This window comes from Parasteatoda tepidariorum, chromosome 6, assembly GCF_043381705.1.
Source record: "Parasteatoda tepidariorum isolate YZ-2023 chromosome 6, CAS_Ptep_4.0, whole genome shotgun sequence".
Classification (NCBI taxonomy): Eukaryota; Metazoa; Arthropoda; class Arachnida; order Araneae; family Theridiidae; genus Parasteatoda; species Parasteatoda tepidariorum.
Genome location: NC_092209.1, coordinates 20,916,007 through 20,939,351, shown reverse-complemented (window position 1 = coordinate 20,939,351; position 23,345 = coordinate 20,916,007). Strand labels below are relative to the sequence as shown.

Below are 23,345 nucleotides of genomic sequence, written 5' to 3'. Positions count from 1 at the left end.
ATATAAAATTAATTAAAATATTTTTAAACACACAGAAGATGTTTTAATAACTAATTAATAACTAATTAAAAATGCCTACCTTTAAAAGTGACATAACTTATTTAGTTTAACGATACATTATTATTTCAAACTTTATGAGAAATTGAAATATAAAAAAAAATATTGATCAAATGATTTTATTAATCAGAATTTTTTTTATTTTATTTTTATCGACAGTTGAAAATTTTTATTCTGTAATAAAATATGATATAATTTGAAATTATATTAATACCATTATTTCGAATGATGCTTCGATACAAAATTTTGAACAATACATAATAATAGAATAAAAATTTTAATTTATATTTAACAGGAACTTTTAAGTACAAAAAAGTCAAATGATTTCAAGATCATTAATCAAGCCATCTTGAAAATAATGATTTTTTTAACTTTATTATTATTACGAACTTAAACTTTTATTTCATAATAAATTCGCTAGAATTTGAAATTATATTATCTTCATGATTTGCAATAAAATTTCAATAATATAATTTATATATTGCGTAAAATTGGAATAACACTATTAACTTATATGTAATAGTGAATGCAAATTATGGAAATGAGGCAAAATATGAGTACAGAAAAACGAAAGTGAAAATGAAAAACGTTTGTGATCTAATTGTTTAATGTTAAATAAGTTTGCTCCAATCACTTAAATAGTATTCATAAAAACGTGAAAAATATTTATTATTGTACATTGATTTTAATAATCTGTATCTAGAAGGAAAGAACTTCGTCAAATTATCGATTTTTTGTAAGAAGAGTTTTTATTTAAAATATTCAAACGATTTTTTTTCCGTTTAAAAATACAGACGATCCTTTCCTGCAAAATAATATTAAAGCATTGCTCCGTCCTATTAACACTCAAACTGAGTTATTATTTATTATTCTTGATAATAGAGATTTATAACATCACCTTTATAAAAAATAAATAGAGACACAAGAAAAAGGTTAGTTTATTTAAGTTTAAAAATTTTTTTTAAATATTTAACAAAGAATAAATAAATGAAAGGAGCCTTGAAATAAAGACAGAACTATACATGCTGCAAATGACTAAAATCCTAGACGAAGTGTAACCGTTCAAACTGTTGCCACTAACAGTAAAGTAAACTTTAATCACGTACTGCTTTTTCCTTGCGTTTAACGTAGTTATCTCAAAATCATTCAGACAGAAAGACCTTATTAATTTCACACTTAGTGAAACACAACCTTGTGTTCTTTACAAAATCAAAAAAAGATTAAACTAAAATACAATTTAAATATTATTTAATTAAATAAATAAAAATTAATTTTCTCAAAACGCGCTTGATTCTAAAACGATAAGATTTTCTACCTGATATGCGTCCAGTTTTGCTTTCGAATTTAAAAATTTAAATTCATTGAAATTCAATGAAAGTTTTAAAAAAAGCATTTTAAGTTGACGCAATTTAAGTATAAATAATCAAGTTAAAATAATAGTATTTTGTTCTTTACTGTTCGAACCAATTAAGATAAAAATTAAAAAAAGAATATATAACATAAAATTCGCAAATTTCCAAAAAAATTTAAAAATGGTTTATTGAAAAAGTGTACTTAAAGTAAAACAAAAGAATCAGAATATTATTACACATGATTTCTTTAATAATGTTTACCATTATTTTAAATTTTAATAAATGAAAGTAAAAAACAAAGTCTAAGGTAAAATTCTAGTGAAATTCTAAAATTGCTAAAAGTGTTAAACAGAAAAACTAAATACACAGTCCACATATATCTATTATAAAATAACACAAATTGGCAAAATAGTGGATACTACTGAATATCTTCACAATTTAATTTAATTTTATAATATTAAAGAATATTTTCGTACCAATTAAACTTCAACTAATAAAAGAAACAATTAGAAACAAAATTTAACTACTTAAAAGAACAATTTATAAAATGTATTTATTTCGTTAAATTTAATAACTTAAAAACAAATAAAAACCTTATTCCTGAATAACATGGTCTATTCCTCATATAATAGTAAACACGTTATCGAAAATTTTTAAATACACTAATTTAAAATTATTTTATAAGCTACTGAATAACACTTTACAAAATTTTGTTATCGTCTCACTTCACACTATGACTATATTTTTAGTTATTCTCACAATAATACCAAGTTAGTTTATAAACTATTTTATCTTCTTTCATAAATTTTTGTAGCAATATTAACAAAACACGAATAAAAAATTAATAAACAAGATGAGTACTGAGATAGTATCACTAGAAAGTCCTAATTTAAGGCAATATTAAAAAAAAATACAGTATTCACTAAAAACATTATAAGAACATGAATGAAATATATGAGCACTAAAATAAGTAAGATAAAATTCCTATTTCTAGCACTATTCACAAAACATAACACTCGCGAAAAGTTAAAATTTAAAAATAGTTAAGAACATTTAGAAGTACTAATATGTCGCAATATTAACAAAGCCTTTTCAGAAACACTCCTCAAAAATTAATAGACAAAATAAGTCAGATAAAGTACCCATTTGTAGCAATATTGAAATACACAATATTCTCAGAAACACTAACGGAAAAATTTATGAATAAAATGAAAACCAGAATAGACTTATAGAAATTATTAATTTGTGCAATATTTACCCATTTGTGGGAATATTAAAATACACAATATTCTCAGAAACACTCACGGAAAAATTTATGAATACCAGAATAGACTTCTAGAAATTATTAATTTGTGCAATATTTACCCATTTATAGCAATATTAAAATACACAATATTCTCAGAAACACTCACGGAAAAATTCATGAATAAAATGAATACCAGAATAGATTTCTAGAAATTATTAATTTGTGCATTATATACCCATTTGTAGCAATATTAAAATACACAATATTCTCAGAAATCCTGACGGAAAAATTTATGAATAAAATGAATACCAGAATAAACTTCTAGAAATTATTAATTTGTGCAATATTTACCCATTTGTAAGAATATTAAAAAGAAAACAATATTCTCAGAAACACTCCCGGAAAAATTTATGAATAAAATGAATACCAGAAATAGACTTCTAGAAATTACTAATTTGTGCAATATTTACCCATTTGTAGGAATATTAAAATACACAATATTCTCAGAAACACTCAGGGAAAAATTTATGAATAAAATGAATACCAGAATAGACTTCTAGAAATTGTTAATTTGTGCAATATTAACAAAACATTTTCTACACTCTTCGAAAATTAATAAACAAATTGAGCACCAAAATAGGTAAGATTACTAGAAAGTACTAATTGGTGTTATTGGAAACTCTTAATAGGGAAGGCCTTTGGTCAGTATTTTTTTTTGTCTACCGTCTTACGTACTCAATTTCACCTACTTTCCCAATTACCAAACGATTCCCTACACAAGGGTTATGCGTGTGTCGATCCCCGGAGCTATCGAGTTGGTGGGCTCAATTAGAAAGGTGATCTGTTTGCTTGAAACGAACTGAAGTGAAGGTATCACTCATATTTCAGTTGTCAATTATTTAGGTCTTACTGAACAAATGAAATGTATTGATTTCTATTCATATTAGATAATGATAGTATTTTTCCATTCAATTTGGATTTTTCAAAACCTTGAGAAAGTCAGAAAATAGTTTTTTATTTCATTTACAATGCGTGAAAATCTATGGCATTAAAATACAACATGATTATAAGAGACTGCATTTATTTTCATTTTTGTCAGAGAAAAAAAATGGTTTAATTACCGGAATATGGTAAAATCTACAGTGTTTCTGGCTCTATGGGAACACCAAAAAGGTCTGTAATTTTTCCCGAAGCTCTTTGGTAAAATTAACGATAAAATACGGCTTCATAATATGTGATATAATTTAATAAATATAGTAAAATTTTGTATTTTTATCATAATACCTCGGGGGATAACATAAAAACCATTTATTCGGTTAAATTTACTTTTCATATTTGCATTTTTTTTATTAAATTTGAGGTAATAAGAACTATAATTTTGAGAACCAGAATTTCGGGTAAATCTTTATTATATAAACGGAAATATTACCAAATAAATGGTTTAAATATAGTATATTTTGATTTTATTAACCAAAAATGTGGGGTTTTTTTCACCAGAAATGTGATTACCGCACATTACGATAATTTTACCAGAATGTTTTTCTACTTATAAATTATTTTTATGTAGTAAATATGGCATAAATTTAAAAAAGAAAAAAAAATACAAAAAAGTTTTTTTCAATTTTTTAAAATGACAAATTATAACTATATGGGGGAGGGGACGGCATTTTTTAAATTTTAATTAGATTTGATTTTGTAGTTTAACCTTAAATTATTTTCAAAAAAAAATTCTGGTTTTCAAAAGTTAGGTTTATAAGAAGATTATAACAAGCAAATATCCATAATTGCAAAAACAGCAAGATGATTTAAAGAAGCTAATTCAGCTTATAATGCGAATCTAATTTAATCCCGTTTCATTAATAATAAAAATAAGATAATTGTATCTCAACTATAAAAAGAATATTACATGCAGAGCTTTTATTGATTATCATTGTTTTTAACAAACTTAATTTAAGTAGGTTTGGGAATTAAATGCTCTCATAAAATATTCCAACAATAATACGGTTGAAAACATTTAAAAATATTTTTTGTTGTTTACTGCCACACTATGAATTGCATACTTTTTACAAACTTTCTTCTTCATTTACAGACGATCCATTCGAGGATTCACAAATACGCCAATTCACTGAATCGTTCATTTATCAATAGCACGAATCAGAAACTCGTTTTTTTCCTTATTTCCTATTTTAATGTCGTTTATTCACTCGCTGTTCAAGGACCATTCATAATTAAACAGCGATTGATATTAAATAACTTCAGATTAGCATAGTTTAAGATAGCAATGCCCTCTCGGAATAGCCAGTAGTCGTTCAAGTTAAGGCTCCCTAATTTTGAGACCGTTGCATTATGGCGGCAGAAACCATTACTTTAAACATTGATGCTACTTACAAGCTGGAAGGGCTAAAAGCCAACACAGGGAATTGAATCCCGTTCCTTCACTTAGTGTCTAAACCACTGAACATTAGCAGATCGCTAACATAAGATATTGAGCTAAGATAGTCATTGAGCTAAGAAGGCAAGATATATATTGAGCTAAGAAGGCTAAGGAAATAGAGCTCTCGCCTACCAATGAGAGGACCCAGGCTCGAATCCCAGCGATGACAGGTAGATACGAATGCTACTCTCGGATCAAACTGACAACGCTGCTGACGTAATATATCCTCAGTGGTAGACGCCATGGTAGGATCGTGGATTAGAATTCTCTGCCTTGTGAGGTTTTCGTGGTTTTTCTTTCCATGCAAGGGTAACATGAGTTTATCAAAAACTCCTCCATGAAGACTAATTTATCCCAATGCTTGAACCAGGAGTTTCAATGTCTTCTGCGATGGTTTTGAAAATAACAAAGCTACGGACTGGAATATTGAGAGTCGTAAACCCAAAAAGGGATAGGTTGTTCAACTTAGGCTATAATATAAAATAAACTAACAAAAGATATTAAACCTAAAAAATAAAAAAAAACTTTAACTTTCAAAAGGGATTGATTTTTATCGTTCCAGAAGTTTTAAGAAAATTTCCAAAATAAATCTGACACACAAAAAATAAAAAGTTCGAAATTGATGACTTCTTAGAACAAATCCGATTCAACAGAGTGTAAAATTCGTTTTAAATGAAGTTTAAAAAATAATTGTTAAGAAAAAAATGCATATCTCGAGGAGGAATAAAATTAGACCACCTATAGGATGACACCGGTCACAATCATCCCACGCACCTTCGGAAAACAATCAATCATGTTACAACATGAAAAAAACAAAAGAACCAAACATCATGAAAGAACGGTGTGGTCCACAGGTAAAAAACAAAAAAGGATATCAACTTCTATTTTCAGTCAACCGTACAAATATTTTACAACCCCCCTCAANAAAATTAATAAACAAATTGAGCACCAAAATAGGTAAGATTACTAGAAAGTACTAATTGGTGTTATTGGAAACTCTTAATAGGGAAGGCCTTTGGTCAGTATTTTTTTTGTCTACCGTCTTACGGACTCAATTTCACCTACTTTCCCAATTACCAAACGATTCCCTACACAAGGGTTATGCGTGTGTCGATCCCCGGAGCTATCGAGTTGGTGGGCTCAATTAGAAAGGTGATCTGTTTGCTTGAAACGAACTGAAGTGAAGGTATCACTCATATTTCAGTTGTCAATTATTTAGGTCTTACTGAACAAATGAAATGTATTGATTTCTATTCATATTAGATAATGATAGTATTTTTCCATTCAATTTGGATTTTTCAAAACCTTGAGAAAGTCAGAAAATAGTTTTTTATTTCATTTACAATGCGTGAAAATCTATGGCATTAAAATACAACATGATTATAAGAGACTGCATTTATTTTCATTTTTGTCAGAGAAAAAAAATGGTTTAATTACCGGAATATGGTAAAATCTACAGTGTTTCTGGCTCTATGGGAACACCAAAAAGGTCTGTAATTTTTCCCGAAGCTCTTTGGTAAAATTAACGATAAAATACGGCTTCATAATATGTGATATAATTTAATAAATATAGTAAAATTTTGTATTTTTATCATAATACCTCGGGGGATAGCATAAAAACCATTTATTCGGTTAAATTTACTTTTCAGTTTTGTATTTTTTTACTAAATTTGTTGTAATAGGAAGTATAATTTCGAAAACCATAATTTCCGGTAAATCGTTATTATATGAACGGAAATATTAGCAAATAAATGGTTTAAATATCGTATATTTTGATTTTATTAACCAGAAATGTGGGTTTTTTTTCTCCAGAAATGTCATTGCCGCACAGTACGATAATTTTACCAGAATGTTTTTCTACTTATAAATTATTTTTATGTAGTAAATATGGCATAAATTTAAAAAAAAAAAAAAGAATTACAAAAAAGTTTTTTTTTTCTTCAATTTTTTAAAATGAAAGATTATGTAATTATTTAAATTATAACTATATGGGGGGATGACGGCATTTTTTAAATTTTAATTAAGTTTGATTTTGTATTTTTAAACCTTAAAAGTATTTTCAGAAAAAAAATTCTGGTTTTCAAAAGGTAGGTTTATAAAAAGATTATAACAAGCAAATATCCATAATTGTAAAAACAGCAAGAGGATTTAAAGAAGCTAATTCAGCTTATGATGCGAATCTAATTTTATCCCGCTTCATTAATAATAAAAATAAGATAATTGTATTTCAACTATAAAAAAAGAATATTATATGCAAAGCTTTTATTGATAATAATGCTTTAATTGATTATCATTGTTTTTTTATCAAATTTAATTGAAGTAGGTTTGGGAATTATATGCTCTCATGAAATATTCCAACAATAAACGGTTGAAAACACTAAAAAATATTTGTTGTTGTTTACAGCCACACCATAAATTACATACTTTTCAAAAACTTTTTTTTTGTTGCTTCATTTACGAATGATTCATTCGTGGATTCACAAATACGCCAATTCACTGAATCGTTCATTTATCAATAGCACGAATCAGAAACTCGTTTTTTCTTACTTCCTATTTTAATGTCGTTTATTCACTCGCTGTTTAAGGACCATTCGTAATTAAACAGCGATTGATAATAAATAACTTCAGATTAGCATTAGCATAGTTTAAGATAGTAATGCACTCCTGGAAGAGCCAGTGGTCGGTCAAGTTAAGGCTGCCAAATTTTAAGACCGTTGCATTATGGCGGCAGAAACCATTACTTCAAACATCGATGGTACCAACAAGCTGGAAGGGCTAAAGCCAACACAGGGAATTGCATCCCGTTCCTTCGCTAAGTGTCTAAATCACTGAACATTAGCAGATCGCTAACATACGATATTGAGCAAAGATAGTCATTGAGTTAAGAAGGTAAGATATATATTGAGCTAAGAAAGTAAGCTATATATATTGAGCTAAGAGTTTAGCTAAGATAGTCACTGAGTTAAGAAGGTAAGATATAGATTGAGCTAAGATAGTCATTGAGCTAAGAAGGTAAGATATATATTGAGCTAAGAAGGTAAGATATGTATTGAGCTAAGAAAGTCATTGAGTGAAGAAGGTAAGATATATATTCAGCTAAGAAGGTAAGATCGATATTAAGCTAAGAAGGTAAGCTATATATTGAGCGAAGATAGTCATTGAGCTAAGAAGGTAAGATATATATTCAGCTAAGAAGGCTAAGGGAATAGAGCTCTCACCTACCAAAGAGAGGGCCCAGGCTCGAATCCCAGCGATGACTGGTCGCTACGAATGCTACTCTCGGATCAAACTGACCACGCTGCTGACGTAATATATCTTCAGCGGTAGACGTTATGGTAGGATCATAGGTTAGAATCCTCAGTCTTGTGAGGTTTTCCTGATTTTTCTTTACATGTAACGGAAATACTGGCTTGTTCTATCAAAAAGTCCTCCTAGAAGGCTAATTTGTCCCAATGCTTGGAACCAGGAGTTTCAATGTTTTCTGCGATGGTTTTGAAAATAACAAAGCTACGAACTTGAATATTGAGAGTCGTAAATCCAAAAAGGGATAGGTTGTTCAACTTAGGCTATAATATAAAATAAACTAACAAAAGATATTAAACCTAAAAAATAAAAAAAAACTTTAACTTTCAAAAGGGATTGATTTTTATCGTTCCAGAAGTTTTAAGAAAATTTCCAAAATAAATCTGACACACAAAAAATAAAAAGTTCGAAATTGATGACTTCTTAGAACAAATCCGATTCAACAGAGTGTAAAATTCGTTTTAAATGAAGTTTAAAAAATAATTGTTAAGAAAAAAATGCATATCTCGAGGAGGAATAAAATTAGACCACCTATAGGATGACACCGGTCACAATCATCCCACGCACCTTCGGAAAACAATCAATCATGTTACAACATGAAAAAAACAAAAGAATCAAACATCATGAAAGAACGGTGTGGTCCACAGGTAAAAAACAAAAAAGGATATCAACTTCTATTTTCAGTCAACCGTACAAATATTTTACAACCCCCCTCAAAAAAAAACCTTCTACTTTCTCTTCATTAACTCATTCCTCCTTGCTTCAAACTCGGTGTTGGGAAACACCAGGAATCATTAAAAGTTCATCAACGTTCAATTGCCCAAAGCATTCCCTGATGAACTCTCCTTAGGAGAGAAACGCTGAATCACTTTTTGTTTGGAGACTGGGGGAATCACTAGAAAAACAGATTCGGAATGTTGACACCCTTGACTTTTTTTTTTTCTCGATCGGAGTGTGTTGCGTGGACAAAACCGTATATCGGTTGCCGAAACTTTACGGTTAGAATAAATTACGGAGTCGATTTTTTTTTTGTAGCTATTGGCAACATTGTAATCAATATGTTAAAAGTATAAATCGTCGCCGAAGGTTGGGTCACATAATTTATTCGATCATACACACTGGTGATTGGTCTCTAATTAATAGTTAAAGCAAACAGGTTTGGGAAGGTTAATGAAATAAACGTTAGGTGAAATATTGCCACAGATCAAATCAAAAATCAGTGGGATTTTTTTTTTTTACATTGCTTGTAAAACGGAATTTTATGTAAACTAATAATATTGTGTAGAGAAAATAAAAGTTTTCCTTTTGTTTTCTTGAACGATGAAGAATTTTCATTTTTTTTTCTTCATGTTTTACACTGAATATCTTAATTTGATGCATTTCAACTTTCAATTTCTGTAGAACAAGAAAACTACCTCATTATTTTTTTAAAAAATTTAAACTAGGAAAAACTTTTCAATTTTATTTTGCATTACACTTACAAAAAATAATATTTATTGAAAAAAAAATAATATGTTGTATTTATTAGACAGGACAAATAAAACCATGCTTAAAACCGTATAAAACTGCCAAAAACTTACCAACCCTTACTGGAGAACTAGTATAAAAGCGTTTCATTTTACAGAAAAATACTGTTATTTACAAACGGACGGGTGCTTTTTAAGCAGATAAGTAGTACTGTTTTAACAAACAAATTCTGTTAGTTAACAAAAAAAAATTATTATGTCGGCATCACTTCCGGTGCCAGCCGAGAGCAGAATTTGCATGACCAGTCGACGCCGGTATTTGAACCCATGTCCCCTCATGGGGAGGCGAGTGCTCTGTCCTCTGAGCCGAGGAAGATATAGTGTTTGGTTATGAAGAGAAATCTTGAACTATCTTTATCTTAAAAGCCTTATAATTGAAATCATATTTAAGTTTAAAATTGTTAAAACTAATTTGGGCCCACCCTTATAAAAATGTCGCAATTTAATTTAATTAACCGAATAGTTATAAATAAAAACAGATAATAATCAGTTAGAGTAATATTATACCGACGATGAAGTTGAATCGCAATTTTATTTATACGGTGTTTAAGACCATTAAATAATTTCTGAGAAGTTAGAACGAAAATAATCGTAAAATGATTTCAAAAAGAAGAAAAGATTAAATTATATTACGGAAAGCAAAACTGCATGGCAAATACTAGAATTTGAATCGACAGTTTTAATCCGTTTATGATTAAGACGAAAAACAGAGAAATACTGTTTTGTGAAAAACAGCTTTAAATCGTCAAATCTAAAGAGCAAGTTTGTAGGGAAAAAAAATTTAAAAACTAAATAAAAGAAAGAAATGAAAAGAAAACGGAAATTTTTTGAAGCGCGCTGGTAACGATGAAAAACAGAAAAAGCCTGTATTTATCATTAAAACAGTTCCTTTTCCTGTAAAATATGTTTTTTTTTTTGTAGAATTTACAGTTATTTTTAACAATATATATATATCTCATAGGTATATTTTTGTTATTCTTAAAAAACTACACTCAACTATATATCTGCTTTAAATTGATAACATACAGTTCTAACTTAACATCTTTTAAGATATTTGTGTTGATCTTAACATAGAGACAACATTGGAACAATTTAAATTAATGGCACGCATACAAATAGATGTATTTACGTTGATCTTAATAAAATACAACATTGAAACTGTTTAAACTGATGACAACATAAATTAAGTAACTTTTATTTTTATTTTTGGATATGTTTAGTTTTGATTCATCAAAAATAAATTCAGCACAAAAAATATGCATTTATATATATTTATATGCATTTAAACCTTTTAAGAAATTGGTTAAATGGTTTAACGTATAATCTTATGTAACATCTGGTTAAATATCTACTTTTTTTAATAAATATATTCATGCTGATCTTAACACTATGCAAATAGCTTTGGAAATGTATAAACACACACGCCTAAATAGTTTGTTTGAAAATACTAAACTTAACTGAATAAATCAAATTTTATTTCCGCTGAGTATGATGATGAGTGATTAAAAAATAAACTCAGCGCAAAAATTAATTTTGAAACTTTTACATGCACTAGTATATTTAAAAATTCCAACCAAACAATTTATTGGTTTTAAAAAATGATAAAAATAAACCCAAAGCAATAAAAAATTTATAATGCCCTTAATAGGAATAGGATAAATATGATGGTATCAGAAAGATCAGCACAAATAGTTATAAACAAAAAAATNTTAAAAAATAAACTCAGCGCAAAAATTAATTTTGAAACTTTTACATGCACTAGTATATTTAAAAATTCTAACCAAAAAATTTATTGGTTTTAAAAATGATAAAAATAAACCCAAAACAATAGAAATTTTATAATACCAAAAATTCTAACCAAAAAATTTATTGGTTTTAAAAAATGATAAAAATAAACCCAAAACAATAGAAATTTTATAGTACCCTTAATACGAATAGGATAAATATGATGGTATCAGAAAGATCAGCACAAATAGTTATAAACAAAAAAATAAAATAATAAAAAAAGTTTTAAACTTAAGGGTATGGGAAACATTTAAGTTCATTTCATTATAAAAAGGTTAACAACACAAAATGATATCGTGATTTGCAATAAACAAAAACCGTTTTCCTCAAAATCAGAAATAAAAAATGCATTTTAAATTTCCTAAACACAATTTCTATGAACTGTTTTTAAATAACAAGAAATATTTCATAATTCAAAAACCACTTATTTTCTATCCCTCCTCCTACTTTCATAAATAAAATAAAAAAACTACAAAACATTAAAAAAAAAATTTCACTTCCTGCACTAAGTGAAATAAAATAGATTAAACTGGCAATACCACTTCTTTTTTTAAATTTTTTTTCTCACTATTATCATTTCGCCTCTGCGCTAAAAGAAATATCCTTTCTATATCTTTTCTTTCCTAAACATCTCATCCTTTGGCGAGGGTTGAAAGGGGGGGATTTCTTCACATGGTCAGAGTTTATTATACCTGTCCAAAAGAAGAGAGAGATTCTGCCTGATAATAAACGTGGGTCTGGGGCCGACTTCTTGTAAAAAAGAACTGGAGTCGACATATCTTTTCTTGGGTCTTTGGCCTCTGTAAGTTCGCCACTGGGGGCGAAGTAGTTTCCTGCCTGAAGTGTAGGTTCTTTCATTTCGCTATTTTTTTTCTTCTTGTTTTTGTGAAAAGTCTTGGACAAAAATGGCCATTCAGACGAGTACCTCAAATACTAGTTCCTGTCCATTTACAAGACACATTTATTTTCTTTCGTTGTAACGTAAATCGTGTGGGTTAATACCGTTATGTGTGTACAATCGCTAAATTTAGTGTTGCGCACGTGAGTTTGAAAACATAATGAATCGGGCACAACTCTTTATTATTTCGTCATAGCTATATTTTTATAGTTAATTATCAAGTTAGTTCATTAAAAAATAGTCCCAGAAAACTCTTTGGGCACTAATAGTATACGGAGTCGGCCGTATGAAGTATAATTTATTAATTTATATAAATTATTATATTAATTTATATTATTTATTAATAAAATATGTTAATTAATTTATTATTAAATAATATTATTAAATAAGTGTAATAAATTAAGTGAAATTTTTGTTTATTGTCATGTAGCTAGACTAAAATACAATAAACATAATAGAACTACTACTATAAAAGCTCGATTTTAATCTTAAGTAGCATTAGTTTAATTAATTCATTTATTCAAAGCGAAAAATATTAAATACCGCATAAAAGTTATTTGGTTGAAGTTTTATTTATCTAAAATCAATTTAAATACAGGTAATGGTACAAGTTTTCAAATTTATAATTAATTTAAAACATGTCTAAAATTTTATATGTTTATATTAAATTTAAATATTATAAACGTTTTAGCACAGATGGAACACCAATGTCCCTTTGATGTATTTGTTTCTGACACTCTAATGATGATATATGCAAAATATTTGATAATAATATAATGATGCAAAAATATTTGTTGTATTTTTTAATTATAAAAAATAGTCTATAGTTATTTTTAAAAAAAATCTTTTTGATTATAGGAATTATATTTGTATAAAAATATAAAATCCAAAAAAAAAAAAAAAAAAAAAAAAAAAAAAAAAAAAAAAAANAAAAAAAAAAAAAAGTTCGAACTGTTTTTCTTATATTTAAATCACTGCAAATAAGTGCAAATTTGAAAAATTATTGTTTGCTGAGTTTGGAAAATTTTATCTTTAAAGCAGAAAAAGACACCGGTGTTTTATGCTCAATTCCATAAAGATAAATTATTAAACTGCTAAAGATAAATTTTTTAATTTATATTGACCTAAATTAATACAAATTAATGAAAAAAATTGGAAAATAGGCTTAATAAAAATTCTACATCAAAGGGTTAATATAATAGTACAAGTTATCATTTCTGTAATGCATATCCACAACTATTTTTTAAATAACTCGAATATAATCAATAATACAAGTTATGTAACCTAAAAATAGTATAATTAATCCTATATGTAGTTTTGAGACATGTTTAAAAAAGTTTTAAGATAGTACTAATAACATAAGGTCATAAATTTACACAGGTATTCCTTAAGCAATTACAACATCTACTTTAAGCGAGCCATTGTATTCAGATAGTTGATGAGGGACCGAATTATGAGCAATCGACATAATTTTAGCCGACTATTTCCCCTATGTTAAGAGCTATCTGCATTCAGTAGAAGAGACATTCTAAATAATTTGTTTGCCTTGGCTGCATATTCTTCGCATTGTTTCTTCTTTCACTCATTTTTGAATAGTTACACGTCCGACACGTGAGATATCTGCTCGGTATGCACTCGTGCGTGTCATGGTCAGATAAGCATCGGTATAAACAAGGAAACAAGCGCTGAAGATTCAGCAAAGATGCTTTCACTTATTTAATGATGCTACAGGATGAGTGTGACTTTTTTGTGAAATAGTTAAAAAAATCACGAGTGTGATTTCAAAAGATTAGAAAAAAGCAGACGATTGTTAAAAGAGTTTGATTTCAAAATAGTTATTAAAAAAAAACGATTTTTAAAATGAAATTCAAACAAAATTTTATTTTGTAAATGAAGGAAGATAATTTAAAAGATAAAAAACAAAAAAACAGATAGCTAAAAAGAATTCAAACGAGTTAAAATGAAGCAGACGATTTTTAAAATGAAGTAGACGATTTTTAAAACGAAATGAAAACGTAGTTATATTTTTTAAATGAAGATGCAAAATTTATAAAATTTCAAACAATTAAAAAAGCAGACGATTGTTAAAACAATTTGACTTCAAAATAATTGAAATGAAAAAGATGATTTTTAAAATAAAATGCAAGGAAGTTAAATTTTTTTAATGAAGATGTAAGAAATATGCAATTTTTAAACATTTATAAAGCATACGACTGCTAACAGACTTTGATTGCAAAATAATAAAGTAAAAGCATTTTCAAAGGTAGAAATGAATGGTGGGAAATTAAAAAAACTAACATATAAAATAGATTGTTTGGGATTTGCACATGATATTTAAAATAGAAACTCAGCTTATTTCCCGATAAATGGCATTTGCATTGATCAATATTTAAGAAAATAAACGCTTTTTCTTTCTTTTTTAATGCAATTTTATGTAGTTAAAAGCAAACATAATAACGCATTGCAGTACGTTTTAATTTTGCTCGAAAAGAATCAATAGATATAATTAACTGTTTTAGCAATAACTTTTCTAGAATACACAGTTCTAAATATTTAAGAAAAAAAAATTTGCACCCATGTTGATTAAAACAATAAGACGCATTAATGACAAAAGTGGATAATTATTTTCAAGATTAATTAAGCAAACTAAATGAAAACGATTTCTTAAAAAAAATAGATAAAATAATACAGCTTAATTTTCTCATATCTTTATCAAACTCAACAAAAAAAAGTCTTCCTGATTCAACAATATTTTTCGAGCAAGAAACATACACAAACATATCATTTAGTTCTTGAAGGCAAATATCCAATTATTTGTTTTCCATTACCAAACAAACACATTGCCGAATTCTATTTTGTTGCTACCCAAAAGTTTTTGATCGGAAACTTAGAATAGGCTGAGACCCCACCCACCTTATCATTTCCCCCCTTTCTTAATACGTACTCCGTAGAGAACATTGCCTCATGATATACCTCTACTCTTCAATCAAAAGACGTTTTTGTGAGGGGGGCAGAGAACAAAATGGGAGGGGGAAAACAGATGGCGAAGGCACCCACACGACACAGCGGACTTTGTCTTCTTTTTTCTATATCGGTCCACTCCAACAGTAAAGAAGGGGGGGGGGGTTGTCATTGAGATGATTCATTCATCCTGGATAGTCTCAAAATTTGTCTGGAAGATGTTTGGGGTAGAAAGGGGTTTAAGAATTGCGCAAGGACGACCCCAACAGAGTTCATGAAGAAGAAAAAAGAAATATTCTTAAAAAACAACAGACGATATTTCTCTTTCTTTCACTCGTGAGGGGAACGTGATGAAAAAAGAAAAATATAAGTATTATGTGTCTGTAAAGATGGAACAAGGGAGTGGAAACAGCCTCACTTTGTACGTAATAAAATAAGTAATATATGTATTTAGAGGTACCAAATAAAGTAATAAAAAAATTTAGAGGTACCAAACATAAAAATAAGTGCCAGAAATCCATAACAATAACATATATAACTATAGATCAATTAATTATTCAACAATAAAAGTACAACAAATAGAAGGGAAAAAGCATCTGAATCAAGCTTTTAATAGTTTGATTATCTATTAGATTTGCGTAAATGGAAAGTTTGCATTAAACATATGTCGATGTATCAGTTTTTATCACGTCTTGAATGTTGGTTATTATATTAATTTTCATGTTCAAATGCAGATTAATATGACGTGAAATACTCAGGCATTTAATTATATATCGATTGAAGTCACTAAATTGTTAATGTCGATGTTAATAGAATGAATGAATTTAATTCAATAACATTGGAAATATCAACTTATTAATCAGTTAAATAAGTTTCAATTCATTAACAGTGGGAATATAACAATGTAATAAACAGTGTAATAAATTCATTAATATTGAGAATACCAACTTTTTGATCAATTTAATAAAATTTGATTCAATAGCAGCGGGAACATCAACTTATTAACAGTTTGTTATGAGTTTCGATTCATTAACATTGAAAACATCAACTAATTTTCAATTTGTAATGAGTTTTCAGTCAATAACATTTGGTATATTAACTTATTATTAGTTTAATAAATTTCGATTTATAAACATCGCGGGTATCAACTTATTATCAGTTAATAACGAATTTTGATTAAATAACCTTGTGAATATTAACTGATTATAACTAAAATGAATTTCGATTCATAAACATCGCGGCTATCAACTTATTATCAGTTTATAATGGATTTTATTTCAATAACCTTGTGAGTATTAATTGATTATAACCAAAAAGAATTTCAATTCATAAACATGGCGGGTATCAACTTATTATCAGATTATAATGAGTTTAGATTCAATAACCTTGCGAATATTAACTGATTATAACTAAAATGAATTTCGATTCATAAACATCGCAGGTATCAACTTATTATCAGTTTAAAATGAATTTTGATTCAATTACCATGTGAATATCAACTGATTATAACTAAAATAAATTTCGATTCCTTAATAAAGACACGCTGAATCAAAAAGAAAATCGATAACGTATCGATATAATCTCGTATCACCCGAAAATTAAGTCTACGTACTTTTCATCAACCTGCCCTGATTAAGACAGAGCTGAGATGCTTAAGAAAGGAAGAAACAGTCAGAATTTATAGCTCAATTCATTTTACTTGACAGGTTTAAGCTTATGTTTATTTATAATGACTGCTGTCGGTGACATTCGATAAGATGAGGCTTCTGAATAAGGAAGAAAGATATGTTAATACTTTTTTATATGTTGAACAGAAACGAAAATGTTATTTGAAGACAGATAGGATTTAGAAAAATACGATTTAATTATTACTCGATTCCCCAAACAAACTGAGACGTTTGTTTTGATCATGTCTTGGGTGTCGGCTACCAGATTTGATTTTTATGTTAGATTGCAGGTTAATATAGTGTGAAATACTCATTCGTTTAATGTATTTTCTGAATTGATATTTGTTAATGTAAAATGAGATTCGATACATTAACGTTGGCAATGTCAACTCTAGTTAAATATATAATATAAAATGAGTAATTCGAAATTAAATATAGAATGAGTTCCCATTCATTACAATGGGGGAGTATAAAATTATGAATAAAATGAGTTTCGATTCATTAATATTGGCAACAAAAAAAAGAACAGAAAAAAAGAAAAAGACAGACATATACCACAAAAAAAACTTTAAAAAATAAATACATAAATAAAAGATGTTCCAACAACTTGCAAGTGTTTTTTCGAATGTATAAAATAACTAACGTGTTATGATTTGAACTATTTTTGCATAACTTCTTTCATCATTGTTACAACTATTTATTATTTTTAATAATGTCTCTTAATACTACTTCTGCTTTAACGATACAGATGTGAGACAATTTAATGTCTCAAAAAAAAAAAAAATAAATAAAAAAGAGAGAGAGAGAGAGAGAAATTCGCAAACACTAATAATTAATTTAATTTAAAGCCATTTATAATTTTTATGCAGTTTTTTTTTTTTTTTTTTTTTTTTTTTTTTTTNTTTTTTTTTTCAAATTTAAAGATGAAAATAAATATTTGACTATTGTAGAATAAATATTTGACTATTGCACATATCCATACAATTACGACCGTTTAGGTATTACGTATATTAGTTACTTACTTACATACATTAATTATTTACATGTTTACATTGGTTATTCACATACGTAAAAATTCACAACAGGCAGAATTGCTATTGTTTTATAAAAACAAAAGCATTACTTAAACTACAAATTTTAAATTTTTGTAAACAAATTAAGTAAAAAAAATTTCAATCTGATGAAAGCATACTTAACAAACATAAACAAAATCATATCTTAAAAACACTTTAATGGTACAGACTGTTAGATATTGAAATTATTTTATAAGAACAAAACTTCCTGGTTTGGAACCATATTATTTTAAATAAATCCTTAAAATTTTTATAAATAAATTACTTGAAAAAAATCACAATATGATAAAATATACTAAAAAAAACTTATCTTAAAAATGGTCCAAACTGTTAGATATTGAAAGTATTTTAAGAGAACAAACCTTCCTGGTTTGTAAACACATTATTTAAAACGAAAGTCTTAAATTTTTACAACTAAATTAGTTAAGAAAAACAACATAATATTATAAACACATACTAAGAAAACATATCTTAAAAAACACTTTAACGCTCTAGACTGTTAGATATAAAAATTATTTTATAAGAACAAAACTACCTGATTTCGAATCACATTATTTAAAACGAAAGCTTTAAGTTTTTGTTTGTAAATTTATTAAAGAAAGCTCAATATGATAAAAGTTGATTAAACAAAAGAAATAAATAAAATCTTTACCAAAAAAAAAAGTTTATTTTTTACAAAAACTAATATATTAATCATTCACAAGGGTAAAAATAAAGAACTTTACCTTCCCGACACACGCACATGCTCGGGGAACAAGGACACCCCTCTTCTTTCAGAAAAGGTTTATGAATTATACAGCACACATGCGGAGTTGCACACTGAGTAAGTGATATTATTTACGAACGGTAAAAGACAGGGGAGTTAGTGCAGCATCAACATAAAAATAGTTCATCCGGAATGAACGAGATCGCATTTATTTTCTCAGAAAGGACAAGATATGGGAGGGCTTCATATCTATTCCTTCAACTCTTCCTGTTTGGTTTGGTAGTTCGATTCTGGGCTGCACCATCCTCTCCCTCCCCCGGAACTTACTGGGAAATGGATGATTTCTAAGAGCTTAAGAGAATTCACCACTTTTCAACATCCTTTTGGGAGCGATTACGGTTCCTGCCCACTCATTTCCTTCTTTGTGTCGAGAGAAATTTTTTTTTATCTCTAATTTTTGTTTTTCATTCTACGTCAACCCCTTCGAATGTATGAGGTGCCCCCAACAACGAATCCATTTTTTTTAATCAAGTCGTTAAGTTTACATGTGGCTATTTTTTCATAACGGCAAACGACAAAAAGAAGTTGTAAAATAAGAACTAAAAGCTTTAGCGTTTTATCGTCTGCTTTGCTGATAACGTTCTATCATTAAGAAAATTTAGAAAAAAATTAAACTATTTATTGAATGCATCAGTTATGAAATTATTTTAGGAATTAAGAGGCAATGTGACAGTAATAGTTTTAAAAAAAACGTGTTTTTAGTTCGACACGAAGAACATTGAAAAATATTTTTCTTTTTTTTTTCATTCTTAAAGAGTTTTGTACAGGAATGGAACATTGAACTAGAGTCCGCTGGTACGAAATGTACCTATTTTGACTTTAGTAGCAATAAACAAAAATTGAAATAGCGGTTTTAATACTAGCGGGCTTGATAGCACTGTAGAGCCGTAGTGACTCAAAGTGTTCGCCTCTCAATGAGGTGAACCGGGTTCGAATCCCAGCGATGGCTGGTCGATACGAATTTCACACCCGGCTTGAACCGAGCACAATGCTGACGTAAAATTACCCTTACCGTCAGATTTACTGTGGGAGGTTTCCGTGGTTTTTCCTTTCCATGTTCCTCTCCAAATGCTGGTCAGTTCCATCAAAAAGTCTACCAATAAGGTAAAATTTATCCCAATACTTGATCCTGGAGTTCTCTAGTCTTCTGGACTGGGTTCAAAGTATAAGGTTACGGAATTGAACATCGGTAGTCTTAAATACAAAATTGTGTCAGTTGTTCAACGACGGTTATAAAATAAAATAATATATAACAGCTGTAAATGACGACATTCAGCTGCACTTCAGGTGAATGTTAAATAAAGAATCATTATCTTGCTTATTGCAGTAAATGTCAACATTTATCATGGATTGAACACTGCGATACTCATATTTGCGTCATATACTGTATTTTTCTTTAATAATAATTGTTTTTAAATTCTACTTTCAACGAAAGCTACATGTTGCTATACTGCAAAGAGGTGTTGATAACAAAACTAGATGGTGTAAGAAAAATTTATTAAAAAATAATCTGCGTAATTTTTAATTTTTCAAAAGCAGGATTTGAAATTTTATATTATTACAAAAGAAATTTAAGGACCAGATAAAAAAAAAAGTATTTTGAAAATGAAACAATGCAAACTAGGTTCAAAACCTTGAAAACTTTTAAAAAATATAAATCTTTCACAGTTATATTTGAACAATGGAAAGTCCTGAAACACTGTGGAATTCCCAGAAAATAAACATAATTTTTTTGGCATTTTTTTTTTCGCATTGTTATTCACACGTTCCGCCGTCCAATATAAAAAACACTTACGCCAAATTAAGAAGTGAAAAAAAAATCCCCACGCATTGTAAATAGCGCCAAAGAAGCCAATTTGTAATGCATCCCGATATTCCCATCTCATACTGCTTATGAATACTTTTCTATTTATTTATAAACAGGATGTCATACGCTCTTCATAGACAAAAATACAAGCTTACAGAGACAATGGGGTCCCTGAGAATTCATATCGTCTGCCTCTAAACCACAATTCGCCAAGACAGCCATTCAATTATATGCCAGCAAGGGAACTGAAACAATGCCATTGCCCAATTGTCCGACGGTCCCAAACTTTCAAAAACATTCTCATCTTAAGTCCTGAGACAATATTATCCCGATATTGTGTCTTAGGTTACATCTATACTGCGATGACTCTACGGAAGAAGAAAAGAAGATTCTGATGGAAAGAAGACGCGCAGACGATCGTTTCTCCACCCTTCCCCCTTGCGACATCCACCAACCCACCAGTAGAAAAACCCATTGTCCCTCTTTCCTTGATTTGACAAAAGCCAAAAAAGATAGACCGACCGCCCTTTCGAATCTTTCGCAGAAGACCTTGTGAGAAACAAAGCTTTTTTTTTGGTAGAATAGCTGTACATGTTCCAGCAAGGACAATGGGGGTTTGTGTCCGTGAAATATTCGAAAATTTACGGCAAATGATCCGTATGGTTGCGATTTTTATGTCTGCTTTAATGGAGATGTAGAGGTGCAATTTCAAGGGGCTACACGAATGGTTTGGAATTTCGTCATAGAGTTCCGAACAATTTTTTTTTCTTCTCGATAGCAAACGATAGTTATTTGAAAATAATCGTCTGGCATTAAAAATATTAAAATCAATTAAGTAAGAAATTAATGATGCGAAACAATAAGATGAAAAACAACTGAGAAAATAATTTGAAATAAACAAGCAATGCAAAAAAAATTTAAATGTTTTAAAGATTTAAAATTTTCCGCAGAAGCTCTATATAACTATTCCTCTAATAATATATAATTAATTTAATAGGTAAATTAATTTTTGCGTTTATCGTTGCGTTACATCTTAGTCAGACACAAAAATCGTGAACAACGTTTGCTCAAATATAGCGTCATACAAAACAATAATAATTTTAACAAATATAAGGCTTTTTTATTATCTCTATTATTATAATAACTGAAAAATATTTGAACTATAAGATAGATATAAATAAGACATTATGTTAAGTGACTTAATTTTATATTTCAAAACGCGAAAATTAAAATAAATTTATTAAACAGTTCCAAATGGATAAACAGTCGGAAAATATATCCTATTAATGATAAGGTTTAAATATTGTTCTTTAAGTAACTATATAAACATATTTTATTTCAAATTTTGATTACTGAAAAATAAAACGAATTCTCTCAATAACTTTTAATACATACTTCAACTGAATCGGTTGAACGTTGAACTTTAATATTGGTATCTCGTACAAGGGGGAAATTTAGTTACAAACTTAATAAGGCATTAAATAAAACCATATTTAATTTCAACTTGAATCAATAGTATCATGTAAATGAGTTTAAAAAATGCCATAATATTCTTCAACTTAGCTCCATATTAAGATTGCAACACATTTAAACGATATTAAGGTTGAACAAGCTCCAAAACCTTTTCAAACAACACAAAATTTTTATTGTTAATCGAATTAATATGATCGTGTAATTGAGTTTAAGAAGTTGTTAAGGAGCTAAGTTAATATGCTTCAACTTAGCTCCATATTAAGTTTGCAACAAATTTAAACGATATTAATTGAGTTAATATGATCGTATAATTGAGTTTAAGAAGTTGTAAAGGAGCTAAGTTAATACGCTTCAACTAAGCTCCATATTAAGTTTGCAGAAATTTAAACGATATTAAGGTTGAACAAGCTCTAAAGCCTTTTCAAACAACACAAAATGTTTGTTAATTGAGTTAATATGATCGTATAATTAGAAAGTTGCAAAGAAGATAAGTTAATATGCTTCATCTTAGCTCCATATTGATCGTATAATTAGAAAGTTGCAAAGAAGATAAGTTAATATGCTTCATCTTAGCTCCATATTAAGTTGGCAACAAATTTAAACGATATTAAGGTTGAACTAGCTCCAAAACTTCAAACAGATTTATTATTTTTAGCCAGCAGTAATTTTTTTTAAAAATTTTATTACCATAACTAATATTTTTAAATATTAGTCAATATTTTAAAGGGATGGTCATATTGCTAACAATTAAATTTAAAAAGAAAACAATCTTACTTATAGTACTATCTGTTATCCCATAACGTACCGAAACAAAACAACTATTAACTCATAACCATAATTGCAGTGAACATTAAGAAGAAGACCAGGAAGAGGCCATTGCGTAAAAAACAAAAAATAAATAAAAAAAATAAAGACAATAAAAAAAAAAGATAGAAATTAAACAAAGCAAAAAAAATAAAAAGCTCTTATGAGAATAGTGCGTGTTTTTGGCCTTAAG

The 23,345-nt window shown here is 28.3% G+C and overlaps 1 protein-coding gene across 2 annotated transcripts in view; it reads right to left on the bottom strand.

Annotated features, from left to right (window-relative positions):
- LOC107443229 (zinc finger protein 26) overlaps positions 1 to 23,345 on the bottom strand; it is a 127,027-nt gene that overhangs the window by 69,548 nt on the left and 34,134 nt on the right. The window contains exon 1 of one of the 2 annotated variants that reach the window (XM_043048581.2): positions 19,028 to 19,620. The exons of the other annotated variant lie outside the window; for it this stretch is intronic. The gene's annotated coding sequence lies outside the window, so the exon portion shown is untranslated. Of the gene's footprint in view, positions 1 to 19,027; positions 19,621 to 23,345 lie in introns of those variants that run through there. 2 annotated transcript variants of the gene reach the window in all.